This window comes from Panthera pardus, unplaced genomic scaffold, assembly GCF_024362965.1.
Source record: "Panthera pardus isolate Hobbes unplaced genomic scaffold, ASM2436296v1 HiC_scaffold_27, whole genome shotgun sequence".
Lineage (NCBI taxonomy): Eukaryota > Metazoa > Chordata > Mammalia > Carnivora > Felidae > Panthera > Panthera pardus.
The window spans coordinates 94,273,907-94,288,457 of record NW_026526843.1 but is presented as its reverse complement, the minus strand read 5'-3'; the positions used below and the strand labels follow the sequence as shown (position 1 = coordinate 94,288,457).

Genomic DNA, 14,551 nt, shown 5'->3' with positions numbered 1-14,551 from the left:
AGACACCAAGAACTCTGATGCACTATGTAAGAAGTTTACTTTGACCACCAAATACACGAGTAAACAAACATTGATTCAGATGGACTTCAGCCTCATTCATCAAGTTACTGCCTGCCTTTCAGTCTTCCCAACTGAAGCCCCACACATGGTGGATAAGAGACAAACCATCTGCACTCAGTTCAAATTCTTGATAGAATAAACCAACATAATAAAGCAATAATTTTAAGGCACAAAGTTTCGGAGTGGCTTGTCGTGTGCAATGGTAACAACAAAAAGAGTAAAACTTAATTATTATTCTCTCCTCTTGTCTAATTTTCACAAAGTTCAATCTTTGTACTTGCCTTTAGTAACTAGCATAGTGCCTCAACTCAGTAAACGTCTGTTGATTATCACTATAAGTCAATAACTTACAGAATTTAAAAAAATAAAAAAGACCCTGTAAAATGACCAACTTAAGACATACCCAGATAAACAGAAAAGAATTGTCACTAGCAGTCATGTCCTATAGGAAATATTCAGGGGAGTCCATGCAAGCTGAAAACACACACAATAGTACCTTGAATCCACATAAAGAAACAAAGTAAATGTAACTACATTGGCAAATACAAAATGTGGTTAAATGTATTTTGTGTTTATAATGTTTTCCCCATCTCATTTAAAAGATACTGCATAAGGCAATAATTATAAATCTTTGTTAATGGGCACACAGTGTATAAACATGTAATGTCTATGACAATAACAGCACAAAGGAGGGGGAATGTAGCTATACAGAAACAATGTTTTGGTATGATATTGAAATTAAATTTGTATTCATAATAGATTATAAGGGTTGTTAATATGTTAATAATTTGTTGATAATAATTCCTAGTACAACCCATAAGAAAATAGCTCAAAAATACGTAGTAAGAGAAATACAAGGATATAATTTTCTTAAGTTTATTTATTTATTTTGAAAGAGACAGAGACAGTGCAAGCAGGGGAGGGGCAGAGAGAGACAGAATCCCAAGCAGGCTTCATGCTATGAGCATAAACCCCCACACGGGGCTCGCACTCAAGAAACATGAGATCATGACCTGAACCAAAATCAAGAGTCAGACAGTTAACCAACTGAGCCACCCAGGCACCATGAAACAAAAGGATATTTAAATGGTACACTAGAAAATATGTGTTTAACAGAAAAGAAAGCAGTATGGAAGAATGAAGGATAAAAAGATAATAATGAGGGGCACCTGAGTGACTCAGTCAGTTAAGCATCTGATTCTTGATTTCAGCTCAGGTCATGATCTCGCCATTCATGGGTTTGAGCCCTGCATCAGGATCTACACTGTCAACACAGAGCCTCCTTGGGATTCACTCTCTTGCTCTCTCTCTATCCCTCCCCTGCTCTCTCTCTCTCTCTCTCATAATAAATAAATAAATAAATAAATAAATGTAAAAAAATTTAAAGATAATCATACAAAAAACAAATAGCAAAATGACACATAAAGTCCAACTTATAAGTAATTAAAATAAATGTGAAAGGATTAAACAAACCAATTAAAAGGCAAAGACTGGCAGAACTTCTTTTTTTTTATTCAGACTAAGTATTTTATCCTCATGTTTTATTCTTTTTTTAATTAATTTATTTTTTAAATTTACATCCAACTTAGCATATAGTGCAATAGTGATTTCACGAGTAGAATCCAGTGATTTATCCCCTACATATAACACCTAACACCCGTGCTCATCCTAACAAGTGTCCTCCTTCATGCCCCTTGCCCATTTAGCCATTTTCCCCATGCACAACCCCTCCAGCAACCCTCAAACAAACCCAGTTTGTTCTCGATATTTGAGAGTCTCTTGTGTTTTGTCCCCCTCCCTATTTTTATATTATTTTTGTTTCCCTTCCCTTATGATCATCTGTTTTGTATCTTAAATTCCACATGAGTTAAGTCATATGTTATTTGTCTTTCTCTAATTTCACTTAGCTTAATATACTCTAGTTCCATCCACGTTCTTGCAAATGGCAAGATGTCATTCTTTTTGATTGCCGAGTAATACTCCATAGTGTGTGTTACTCCATATATGAAGTACATACATACATACACACAACGTCTTTTCTATCCATTCCTCTGTTGTTGGACATTCGGGGTCTTTCCATACTTTGGCTACTATTGATAGAGCTGCTATAAACATCGGGGTACATGTGCCCCTTTGAAACAGCACACCTGTATCCTTTGGATAAATACCTAGTAGTGCAATTGCTGGGTTGTAGGGTAGTTCTGTTTTTAATTTTTTGAGGAACCTCCACACTGTTTTCCAGAGTGGCTGCACCAGTTGGCATTTCCACCAGCAGTGCAAAAGGGGTCCTCTTTCTCTGCATCCTTGCCAGCATCTGTCATTGCTTGAGTTGTTAATGTTAGCCATTCTGACAGGTGTCAGGTGGTATCTCATTGTGGTTTTGATTTGTATTTCCCTAATGATGAGTGATGTTGAGAATTTTTTCATGTGTCTGTGAGCCATCTGGCTGTCTTCTTTGGAAAAGTATCTATTCATGTCTTTTGACTATTTCTTCACTGGATTATTTGATTTTTGGGTGTTGGATTTGATACGTTCTTTGTAGATTTTGGATACTAACTCTTTGTCTGACATGTCGTTTGCAAGTACCTTCTCCCATTCCATCAGTTGCCTTTTAGTTTTTCTGATTGTTTCCTTTGCCATGCAGAAGCTTTTTGTCTTGCTGAGGTCCCAATAGTTCATTTTTGGTTTTGCTTCTCTTGCCTCCAGAGACATGTTGAGTAACAAGTTGCTGTGGCCAAGGTCAGAGAGGTTCTTGCCTGCTTTCTCCTTGAGGATTTTGCTGGATTCCTGTCTTAGGTTTAGGTCTTTCATCCATTTTGAGTTTATTTTTGTGTATGGTATAAGAAAGTTGTTCAGGTTCATTCTTGGCAGAACTTATTTTTAAGAGCATGATCCAGTGGAACAGAATAGAGAGCTGTAAAATAAATACACTCATTTGCAGTCAACTGATCTTCAGCAAGGGTGCCAAGAACACACAGTTGGGAAAGAGTACTCTCTTCAGTAAATGGTACTGAGAAAACTAGATATCCACATGCAAAAGAATGAAATTAGATCCTTTATCTACTGTAGCCATTTAGTTTGTAATTAAAAAGAGTCCTTCCAAAAAAAAGAATATTCTGAGCCAGATAGTTTCACTAGTGAATTTGTCAGACTCAAAAAGGAAATAAACTAATTCTATACATTCTCTTCCAGAAAACAGAAGAGGAAGGAACACTTCCCAATTCATTTTATGAGTCCATAATTATCCTGATACTAAAGTTGGACCAAGACATTATAAGAAAAGGAAAATTCCAATATCATGAATGAATACACAGAAATCATCAGAAATGTGTTACCAATGAAGGTATATAGATGGCAAGTAATCACATCAACTAAAGTTCCGTATTATTAGTGATTAGGGAAAATACAAATTAAAACCACAAAGAGAGACCCCTCCATAACTATTAGGTTGCCTATAATCACCATCATCTTCATCCTCATCCACATTACAACATCCTCAACATCTAAATAACTGTCAATACCAAGTACCAGGAATGCTGTGAAGCCACTAGAATTCTCACACATTAATGCTGAGAATGCACAATGGTTAAAGCCACTCTGGATAACAACAATTTCTCACAAAGTTAAACATAAACTTACCCAGAAATAAGGTCAAAACTAGAATGAATCAGGGTGCTTGGGTGGTTCAGTTGGTTAAGTGTCCAACTCTTGATCTCAGCTCAGGTCGTGATCTCATGGTACATGAGATCAAGCCTCGTGTTGATCTCCGTGCTGACAGTGTGGAGTCTGCTTAGGATTCTCTCTCTCCCTCTCCACCCCCCAGCCCCACTCATGGGCGGGCTCTCTCTCTCTCTGTCTCTCTCTTTCTCTCAAAATAAATAAACATTAAAAAACAAAAATATAAAACTAAAGTGAAGCAATGGAGACGTTCACCTTAAGAAAATTAAGGGCATGTCAAAAAAATGGCAATCAAAATAAATGTTATTTCATTGTAATATATTAAAACACTAAAATTAATGCAAAAATCCATGAAGGACAAAATATCAAAAGTTGGATATGTTACTGATTTTTCCTTGTGCCTCTAGTTCCAGTATATCTCAGCCTAGCCCTGCCCAGCAGTTTCACACCCAGATATATATCCCAGAAAAATGGGAACATGTTTACACATAAACCTGTATATGAATGTTTACAGCAGCTCTATTTGTAATTGCTAAAACCTGGAGGCAACACAAAAATTTTTTAAGGAGTGAACAGATAAATAAAGCATAGTAAATCCATGTAATGGGACAGTACTTATAAATACAAAGGAAAAAATCATTGATGCATACAATAACTTAGATGAATCTTTAAGGCATTATGTGAGTGAAAGAAGATAGTTTCAAAAGATTACATGCTGTATAATTCCATCATAGGACATCCTAAACAAAGCAAAACTAAAAGCAATGAGAATACATCAGTGATTACCAGGGATTAAGGGCAAGAGGAATGTTTACTACAAAATTGCTATGAAAGGGACTTTTTAGGGGCACCTTGGTGACTCAGTCAGTTGAGCATCCAACTTTTTGATTTTGGCTCAGGTCATGATATCAGGGTTCATGCAATCCAGCCCCACATCAGGCTCTGTGCTAACAGTGTGGAGCCTGCTTGGGATTCTCTCTCTGTCCCTCTCTTTCTGTCCCTCTCCCCCTCAAAAATAAATAAATATTCAAACAAAAGGAGTTTTTAGCAGTGATGAGATTTTTCTGTATCTTTATTGTGGTGGTGGTTACAGGAATCTATGCCTGTGTTAAAATTCAGAACTATACACCAAATAGTAAGAAAGTAAGTTAGTAAGTAAAGACACACACATGCATGCACCAACACTATGTTGGCATCATAAAATAGGATGTGAACATTGAAAATAGAATTTAAGTGCATGGAAAGGAGGGTATTTTAGGAGCCTAAAGAAAATGAAGACAGCTGAGGGGGAGGGATGCATAAGATGGGCTTCAGAAATAGTGACCCTTTGCATAGACTGAAGCAGAGAATGTGTTTTAAACATAAGAGGAATCCTAGAAAATCTGAATAGGCTAGTACTATGGACAGCATTTATAATTGAAATGCTACCCTGTATAAGCAACAAGAAATCTTTGAATGCTTTTGATAAGAGAAGTGACATGTTATGACAAAGTATAAGGGAGATTAGTTTTATGGCACTTTGTAAGGTGGATTGGAAGTGAGACTAATGAAGAGCTAATTGTGTTAGCTCAAACATGAAGAGAAAACTATCCAAGCTAAAATGATAAGAATGTGATTGAAATATTTTTTTAAAAAAAAGGAAGAAGAAAATGGTTTCAACATTGGATAAAGCAAAGAAAATATATAATTTCTTATGACCTATTTTCAACTGTTCTTTGTTGGTATTTCAAAGTGAACAAAGTGTTTCTAACATTTGTTCTGAGGATCCTGTTGATTATTCATGAAACCAGTTAAAAATATTTCCCTAAGCCTGAAAAACTATTTTGAAGGCATCAAGTGTATTTAGACTTCTTAAAAAAGAATCTAATAGCTTGGAATATTTTCAGTTAATTGGCATAAAATAGTTTAATGACAACATTACAACATAGTCACAATGGTCAGTTGAGAGCCTGTGCTGGCAAAGGTGAGAAGTCCAATTGCAGTGGGCGATCAAACATTTTAGTGTTCATGAATTTTTACTTAAGTCCATAGAATGCATTCGTACATACACAGTACCTTTGTACAGTTCATTTATATGGTAGGTCCATGGACCATCCTGAGCCACCACAAAGCACAGACAGGTGAGTCATGTCAACACATGCTTCTGGCAGTTGTAAAATGAGAAAAATATGTAAGTTAGGTCCTGCCTTTCCAAATTTGTACTTCTCACATCTTGTCCAACACCAGGGGGAGAAGTATTTAATATGACCTGGGGACATGAACCTCTTATTTCTCCACTCAGCAAAGTTTAGCAGTCTTGTTGAGTGGACGCAATTAAACCTCAGGTCTAGTCAAACAAAAACATACCATTTTTCTAGCATATGATGAAGAAAAATATACCAGTTTCTAGTCAGCATTTAAAATATAAAACAACAGGGAGCATTTGTATTCAAGTAAAGTGTACTTACTTAAAGTATATTGAACATGTGCAAATGAGAGGCTGAAATGTCATCATGTAGCATATGATACCACAAGTGCAAAAAAGACAGTTATGGTAGAGCACGAAAATAAGATAGACAGTGGAATCGATGTATCACCCAGTCATCTCTGCTTAAAGTTTTCATAAGAAAGAGCCTTTAAATATTAATGAGGAAAAAAAAATCCACATGTTAAAAAATAAAATGCAGGGGCTCCTGGGTGGCTCAGTCAATTAAGTGTCTGACTCTTGATTTCAGCTCAGGTCATGATCTCATGTTTTGTGGGTTCAAGCCCCACGTTGGGCTCCTTGCTGGCAGTGTGGAGACTTGGGATTCTCTGTCTTTTCCTCTCTCTGCCTCTCTCTCTCTCTCAAAATAGATAAATAAACTTTAAAAATAAAATAAAAAGCTTTGGGATGCCCATTGAAAACCAGTAGAAACATTTTCCTAAACAATATTGGTTTATTTCTATCAGCATCCATCTTTTTGTGGTCTTCACTTTGCAGGCACTATATTTTAGTGAATATTAAATGCATAAAGTTTGAGCATAACAGCACTGCTGCTCTGGCTTGAGCAGCAAATGAAGACCTAATAGGATTTTCCATCTTAAATTCTGTGTCACAGTTGAGCATAAATTGCATTAGCAAAACTGAACCACATACTTTTGCTTGATATATTACCTTCTCTGACTTGTCAGCCTAAAGCCAAGTAATAGATGACCTAAAAAAAAAAAATACTGGGTCTCTTTCAATGTCAGTGACACCGTCCACTTCAAGCTCATTGATAACCAACATTATGGGAAACTTCCAGATCCTATCATACACTCTATTATCAGTGTGACTTGAGACACTGAATGAAATAAGAGTTGTTTTTTTTTTAAATGCTCATCAGGAAAACAAAGAGAACCATGGAATGCTTAAACAATTTCTGAGGTGAAAATATAAATCTTAAGGTTTTGGCAAAGTCATTGTCAGTTTTCTTTTAAAAATGCAAATGGTTAGGGGCGCCTGGGTGACTCATTCAGTCGGTTAAGCGTCCGACTTTGGCTCAGGTCATGATCTCACTGTTCCTGAGTTAGAGTCTCGTGTTGGGCTCTGTGCCGACAGCTCAGAGCCTGGAGCCTGTTTCAGATTCTGTGTCTCCCTCTCTCTCTGACCCTCCCCCGTTCATGCTCTTTCTCTGTCTCAAAAAAATAAATAAACGTTAAAAAATTTTTTCTTAAACAAAATGCATGTTTTCTGTGAAAATACTTGGAAAAGCCTCACGATACTGCCTGAGAAAGATTGGTGTTTTTTAAATTGTATTGCTAATGACCACAGGCACATTACAGCATAACCCCATTATTAGCACTTTACTGAGTTAAAGGTGCTGAATATAGTCCACTGTACAATGGGCAAAGCATTTGTTGGGTTAAATGGTGAATGTGGTGGTTATAGAAAAGGAAGAAGAATGTGCCTTATTGATACCAGCTGTTGAACTGATGGCTTTCTGCAACACCTTTTCAGGGACAACATTCTTTCCCTGTAAGTTCACATGCCTTTGTGGTCTTTCACACACATACTACTGAAACACAAATCCCAAAACATGGACAGTAATCAGTGATGCCAAAGCCTGTGGGTATGAGGGAAAGCTGCAAAAACCTGTGTGGATTCAGATGCAAACAACAGAAACATTCCCTGCTGATCTGCCATGGAAAATTACCCCAAAAGAAGTCTCACCAGTGCAACAGATTGGGTTTTGTTTCAAGGGAGTGCCTCAAGGGGCCCCTAGCTGGCTCAGTCCCTTGATACTGGGGTTGTGAGTTCAAGCCCCATGTTGGGTATAGTGATTGCTTAATAATAAAATCTTAAAACAAAAACAAAACCTAAGTGTTTTAAGTGCTGCTGGCTCAGCCTCACCAGGTATTTAAGGTTTACCAACGTCTTTGATCATATCTTTTAAGCCACATTTAAAGGGGAATCCCCTTTATAATGACATGTGTGATCATCACTGTAGTTTTTCTGAGTCTTCTGTAGGTAAACTGCTAGTCAGTCATACTAAGGTTGGGAAGAGCTAAAATTTGAGATTAGACACATATGGATTGTATAGTTTTGTGATGTACTGTCTGTGCCCTTGGACGAGTTACCTGATTTTGTAAAGTGTCAGTTTACTCATGTTTGTTTCACAGATTTATGATATTAAATATCGTGTAACACAGGTAACACAATGTTTGGCACATCATGAATTCTCTAGGTATGTTTGCTTTTTTTCCCTTTCTTGTATCTGTTCTAGTGCCATAAAGCAAAATAAGTCAAACTCCAAGTAAATGTGAAATCTAACTTCTGAAATATGTAAATAAATCCCATCTGCATATCAGATTATGAATCAAATTATGAGTTTGACCTCAGACCCAGGTTACTGACATTCCTGTTATGATTAGGATGCTTTTGGCAAATAAATGACATCTTAAGCAATCTTTTTTTTTTCTTTTTTACCCTTTTAAAAAATGAGGTAGATTTTACATCCACTGAAATAAGTCTCTTTATACTCCTTCCCAGTCAATGATGGCATCCACAAGGCAACCTCTCTTTTGATTTCTATTGCTGTGGGTTAGCATTGCCTGTTCTACAACTTTACATAAATGGAATCATACAGTATGTATTCTTCTGTGTCTGTTTTTTTTTTTTTCACACAGCAGGAAGTGTTTGAGATTCTTCATGTTGATCCACATATCACTAGGTTGTTGCTTTTAATTGGACAGTGGTACTCAATTGTATAAATATATCTGAGTTTGTTTACCATTCCTATCCATTTTTGCATTTTTCTGTTAGTGTTTCAGTTTGGAATGTACTAGCAATCATGATGAGCAGATAAAAAGTTATAGGGATTATTAAGATAATTAGTACTTGAGAATATACTCCAAGATAAGATATGTAAGGGTCAAATGTTTTAGAAAATAAAATTGTATTGTAACACAGCTGTGCCCATTCACTTAAAATTTGTTTAAACCTGCTTTCATGCTACCATGACAGAGTTGAGTAGTTGTGCCAAAGAATGTATGACCCACAAAGTCTAAAATATTTTTATATAACTCTTTGTAGAAAAAGTTTACTGATTCCTGTTCTAAAATGATTATCAAACTGATTAATGCTGTATGAGCTCTGCACCCAACCAAAATGTCTTCATTGACTTAAGTTATAATATTAGGACTTTGATTTTTATTTCAAGCAATATAAAATGGCCATCTTTTATTTTTTAAAAAAGCATAATTGTAGGTCATAATTGTAGGACCATTATTATGTAGTACACTATATCTCAAAATATTTAAAATGAAAAATTACCTAAAATTTCTCAAACAGGTATGGTAATATGAAGGAATGGTGCATTTTCCTTTACCAAACCATGAAAATATGTAATGCATAGTATTTCCCTTTCTACCATGTTATCCAGGAAGAGTTACATTTAATATCTATGCTAAGGTTTTGTTATAATTATTTTTATTTTTTCATAATTTTGAAAAATTGCTTTTATATTTACTGGTGTTATTTATAAGTGTCTCTTCTAGTGAGGCAAATCAAATACATTTGAAACAAAGAATGACAGAAAATACCCCTCAATTGTGTTTTTCAATTATGACTATATTTTGACTGTTACTATAAAGTATCTATAACATGGTCATGACTTGGAGAGCCTCGGTGACTCAGTCAGTTGAGCATCTGATTCTTGATTTTGGCTCAGGTCATGATCCCAGGGTTGTGGAATTGAGCCCTGATTCGGGCTCTGTGCTGAGTGTGGAGCCTGCTTAAGATTCTCTCTCTCTCTCTGTCTCTCTCTCTCTCTCTCTCTCTCTCTGCCTCCCCCTTCCTTCCCTCCCTCCCTCTGCCTCTATTCCCTTCTTGTATGTTCTCTTTCTCTCAAAAAAACCCCCATACAATTGATAATTTTGATTCTTTCACAGAAAATTCTTGGCAGCCAATAATGTCACTTCTCAAGAAAGATAAACTATGATTGCATAGGTGAAAATGAGTTCCCTCTAAAGACCAGGCCCAGAGGGGTCACAAATCCCTGGGCCTGGGAACCAAAGCTTCCAGAAATGCTTCTACAATCAGAGAAAGAGGGTTCTAGAAGGAAAGGACTTATACATAAATGATAATTTTGTACTAAAAAAGAAGACTCACATGCTTCCCTAGATCTTTTCATGAGATCTAAGGTGATGGAGTGGCTTAGCAATGGAGGGCAGATTGTGGCAGTCTGTAGGAAAGGCAAAGGAAAACACCTAAGTATCCTCCTTAACCAGCAGTTCCGTATTCATATTTTCTGCTCTGATTAAATGTTCATGGTATATCATTGGCCACATTAAATTAGCATTTGTAATTTGAACATTAAGTTTGATTGTTCTGTTATTATTTAATTTGTACACTTATTCATTTTTACAGCTTTATGGAAGCTGTATGCTAAAGATATGCTCTTTTATATATTTGTTTGAATTTAAGTAATTGGCTAATAAAAATGATTAAAGCCCACAGAGGGAGACCAAAACACCTTTTCTCCTTAACTTAAATTGTCTGAACAATGACCAAGTTTGAGAAGCGTGACTTTATTTTTATTTATTTTTTTTTTTTTATTTATTTTTTTTTCCTTTTTTTTTTTTTATTTTTTAATATATGAAATTTACTGTCAAATTGGTTTCCATACAACACCCAGTGCTCATCCCAAAAGGTGCCCTCCTCAATACCCATCACCCACCCTGCCCTCCCTCCCACCCTGCCCTCCCTCCCACCCCCCATCAACCCTCAGTTTGTTCTCAGTTTTTAACAGTCTCTAATGCTTTGGCTCTCTCCCACTCTAACCTCTTTTTTTTTTTTTTTTTTCCTTCCCCTCCCCCATGGGTTTCTGTTATGTTTCTCAGGATCCACATAAGAGTGAAACCATATGGTATCTGTCTTTCTCTGTATGGCTTATTTCACTTAGCATCACACTCTCCAGTTCCATCCATGTTGCTACAAAAGGCCATATTTCATTTTTTCTCATTGCCACGTAGTATTCCATTGTGTATATAAACCACAATTTCTTTATCCATTCATCAGTTGATGGACATTTAGGCTCTTTCCATAATTTGGCTATTGTTGAGAGTGCCGCTATAAACATTGGGGTACAGGTGCCCCTATGCATCAGTACTCCTGTATCCCTTGGATAAATTCCTAGCAGTGCTATTGCTGGGTCATAGGGTAGGTCTATTTTTAATTTTCTGAGGAACCTCCACACTGCTTTCCAGAGCGGCTGCACCAATTTGCATTCCCACCAACAGTGCAAGAGGGTTCCTGTTTCTCCACATCCTCTCCAGCATCTATAGTCTCCTGATTTCTTCATTTTGGCCACTCTGACTGGCGTGAGGTGGTATCTGAGTGTGGTTTTGATTTGTATTTCCCTGATAAGGAGCGACGTTGAACATCTTTTCATGTGCCTGTTGGCCATCCGGATGTCTTCTTTAGAGAAGTGTCTATTCATGTTTTCTGCCCATTTCTTCACTGGGTTATTTGTTTTTCGGGTGTGGAGTTTGATGAGCTCTTTATAGATTTTGGATACTAGCCCTTTGTCCGATGTGTCATTTGCAAATATCTTTTCCCATTCCGTTGGTTGCCTTTTAGTTTTGTTGGTTGTTTCCTTTGCTGTGCAGAAGCTTTTTATCTTCATAAGGTCCCAGTAATTCACTTTTGCTTTTAATTCCCTTGCCTTTGGGGATGTGCCGAGTAAGAGATTGCTACGGCTGAGGTCAGAGAGGTCTTTTCCTGCTTTCTCCTCTAAGGTTTTGATGGTTTCCTGTCTCACATTCAGGTCCTTTATCCATTTTGAGTTTATTTTTGTGAATGGTGTGAGAAAGTGGTCTAGTTTCAACCTTCTGCAAGTAGCTGTCCAGTTCTCCCAGCACCATTTGTTAAAGGGACTGTCTTTTTTCCATTGGATGTTCTTTCCTGCTTTGTCAAAGATGAGTTGGCCATACGTTTGTGGGTCTAGTTCTGGGGTTTCTATTCTATTCCATTGGTCTATGTGTCTGTTTTTATGCCAATACCATGCTGTCTTGATGATGACAGCTTTGTAGTAGAGGCTAAAGTCTGGGATTGTGATGCCTCCTGCTTTGGTCTTCTTCTTCAAAATTACTTTGGCTATTCGGGGCCTTTTGTGGTTCCATAGGAATTTTAGGATTGCTTGTTCTAGTTTCGAGAAGAATGCTGGTGCAATTTTGATTGGGATTGCATTGAATGTGTAGATAGCTTTGGGTAGTATTGACATTTTGACAATATTTATTCTTCCAATCCATGAGCAGGGAATGTCTTTCCATTTCTTTATATCTTCTTCAATTACCTGCATAAGCTTTCTATAGTTTTCAGCATACAGATCTTTTACATCTTTGGTTAGATTTATTCCTAGGTATTTTATGGAGAAGCGTGACTTTAAAGAATAACAAATCCTGTTAGGGTGATCTTCTTGACCACAGAATAAGTAAAAATTGTCCTGTCAAAATGAGCTTGAAAATACAAAACAAAGCAACACAGAGACATTTTCCCTCACCTGTTGGTTTGACAAAAAAATTAAACTTTGACCATTCATCTTTCTGTGACACAAAGAAACACCAGGCATTGTCCTACATCCATTTGATCCAGGAATCCTACGTCTCAGAATCTCCCCAACACACCTACGTGTCCACAGATGGACAAGCTTTTAGCTAGATCGATGATTTTCCAAGAGTGGGAGGGAATGATTTGGCCTTCTTCCCCTAGGGGATATTTGGCAAGGAGTGGAGACATTTTGGATTGTCACAAAGCAGGGAGAATGTGTGCTATTGATATCTGGTGGTTAGAGGCCAGGGATGCTGCTAAATATCCCACGATGCACAAGATAGTCACCCGACAAAGAATGAATTGTCCCAAATGGTGCCGAAGTTGAGAAACTCTGACATAGGTTACTTCTTTTATTTGTGTGAGAAACTATGCTACTTTTTTATAATTCCTATCTTCTGTTTTGCTCTCAGATTTTAGGGACACCTTTTGTGACTCTAGTTGGCATTTATGGTTTGTTTTGTGTGTCATCCTTGTGCAGGGGCCATGCCAATATTCTCTGCATCATTCCAATTTTAGTATTGGTACTAAATACGGCTATATTTGTACGGGTCTGTTCTGTTTTGATTCCTGTGTGATATATGAACTTAGAAATATCGACTCATTTGAAATGTCTTTGTAATTACAGAAACTTAAGGGGGGAAAGTCTAAGTGGCAGAACAAAAGCAATTGTAGGCATTTATTTGCTGTCCCTTACCTAGATTTTTTTGTATCCCTGCACTGAAAATCTAATTTAGAGCTTTGAAACCAGCAAAATACAGTTAGACTTTCAGCAGATACACAAACTCTAAAGGGTACTATGTTCTTAGCATTTCCTTCTGTGAAATTCTATATTTCTAGAAGGTTCTTTAGCATAAATACCACCTAAACAAAGTGACAACTCCTTGAGGCAGGAAGGTTGTGTACCTTCACTGTAGATTGTGAACTACATGACTCACACATGTGGTCACTGCACGTGGAGTCCCAAATAATTTCAAATGTTTTTTAAAAACAGCTAACACATAAAACATCAGACAAGTATGGCTGCCTTATGGAAAGTACTATGCTGTAATAACACAAAGTTTATATCTACTTATCAAAGAATGTGTATACATTTTGTACTTGAAAAAATTATAAGATCTTTTATCTTCCTGATTCTCTAAAACATGACTGTAGAAAAGATGACTATTTTTTTTAAAAAATTAAGTTTATTTATTTTGAAGAGGCAGAGATAGCATGAGTGGGGGAGGGGCAGAGACAGAGGGAGAGAGAGAATCCCAAGCAGGCTCTGCACTGTCAGCACAGAGCCCAACACAGGGCTTGAACTCATGAAACATGAGATCATGACCTGAGCTGAAACTGAGAGTTGAATGCTTGACCTACTGGGCCACCCAGGTGCCCCGAAATGCCTGTTTTTAGGAGATAACTTTCCTGCTCCTTCTTCATATAAAAATATTTTGAAATTGAGGAAAACCTACACACTCACACACACACACACACACACACACACACACACTCAACCATTCCCTCATTTTTTTCCTCCCTCTCATTTTCATTGCATATACTAATTTACCTCCACAGATGCAAATACTGTATGTGGTTGATATCCGCAAGTATTTCCACTTAATTATTGAAGCCTTTATGGGAATGGTGGTGTCAAAATGAAACTAAAAAATGAGAAACTAATTTTAGTTTCTGAAGCATTGGAACTCCTTTGCAGATCTGTCTGTATAGCTGTAATAATTCTGATTATAAGAATATCCATTGGTAAAAATAGAGATG

The 14,551-nt window shown here is 36.9% G+C and overlaps 1 pseudogene; it reads right to left on the bottom strand.

The window, feature by feature from the left end:
* Positions 1–13,225: 13,225 nt before the first annotated feature.
* On the bottom strand, positions 13,226–13,325 carry LOC128773972 (U6 spliceosomal RNA; annotated as a pseudogene).
* Positions 13,326–14,551: the final 1,226 nt, after the last annotated feature.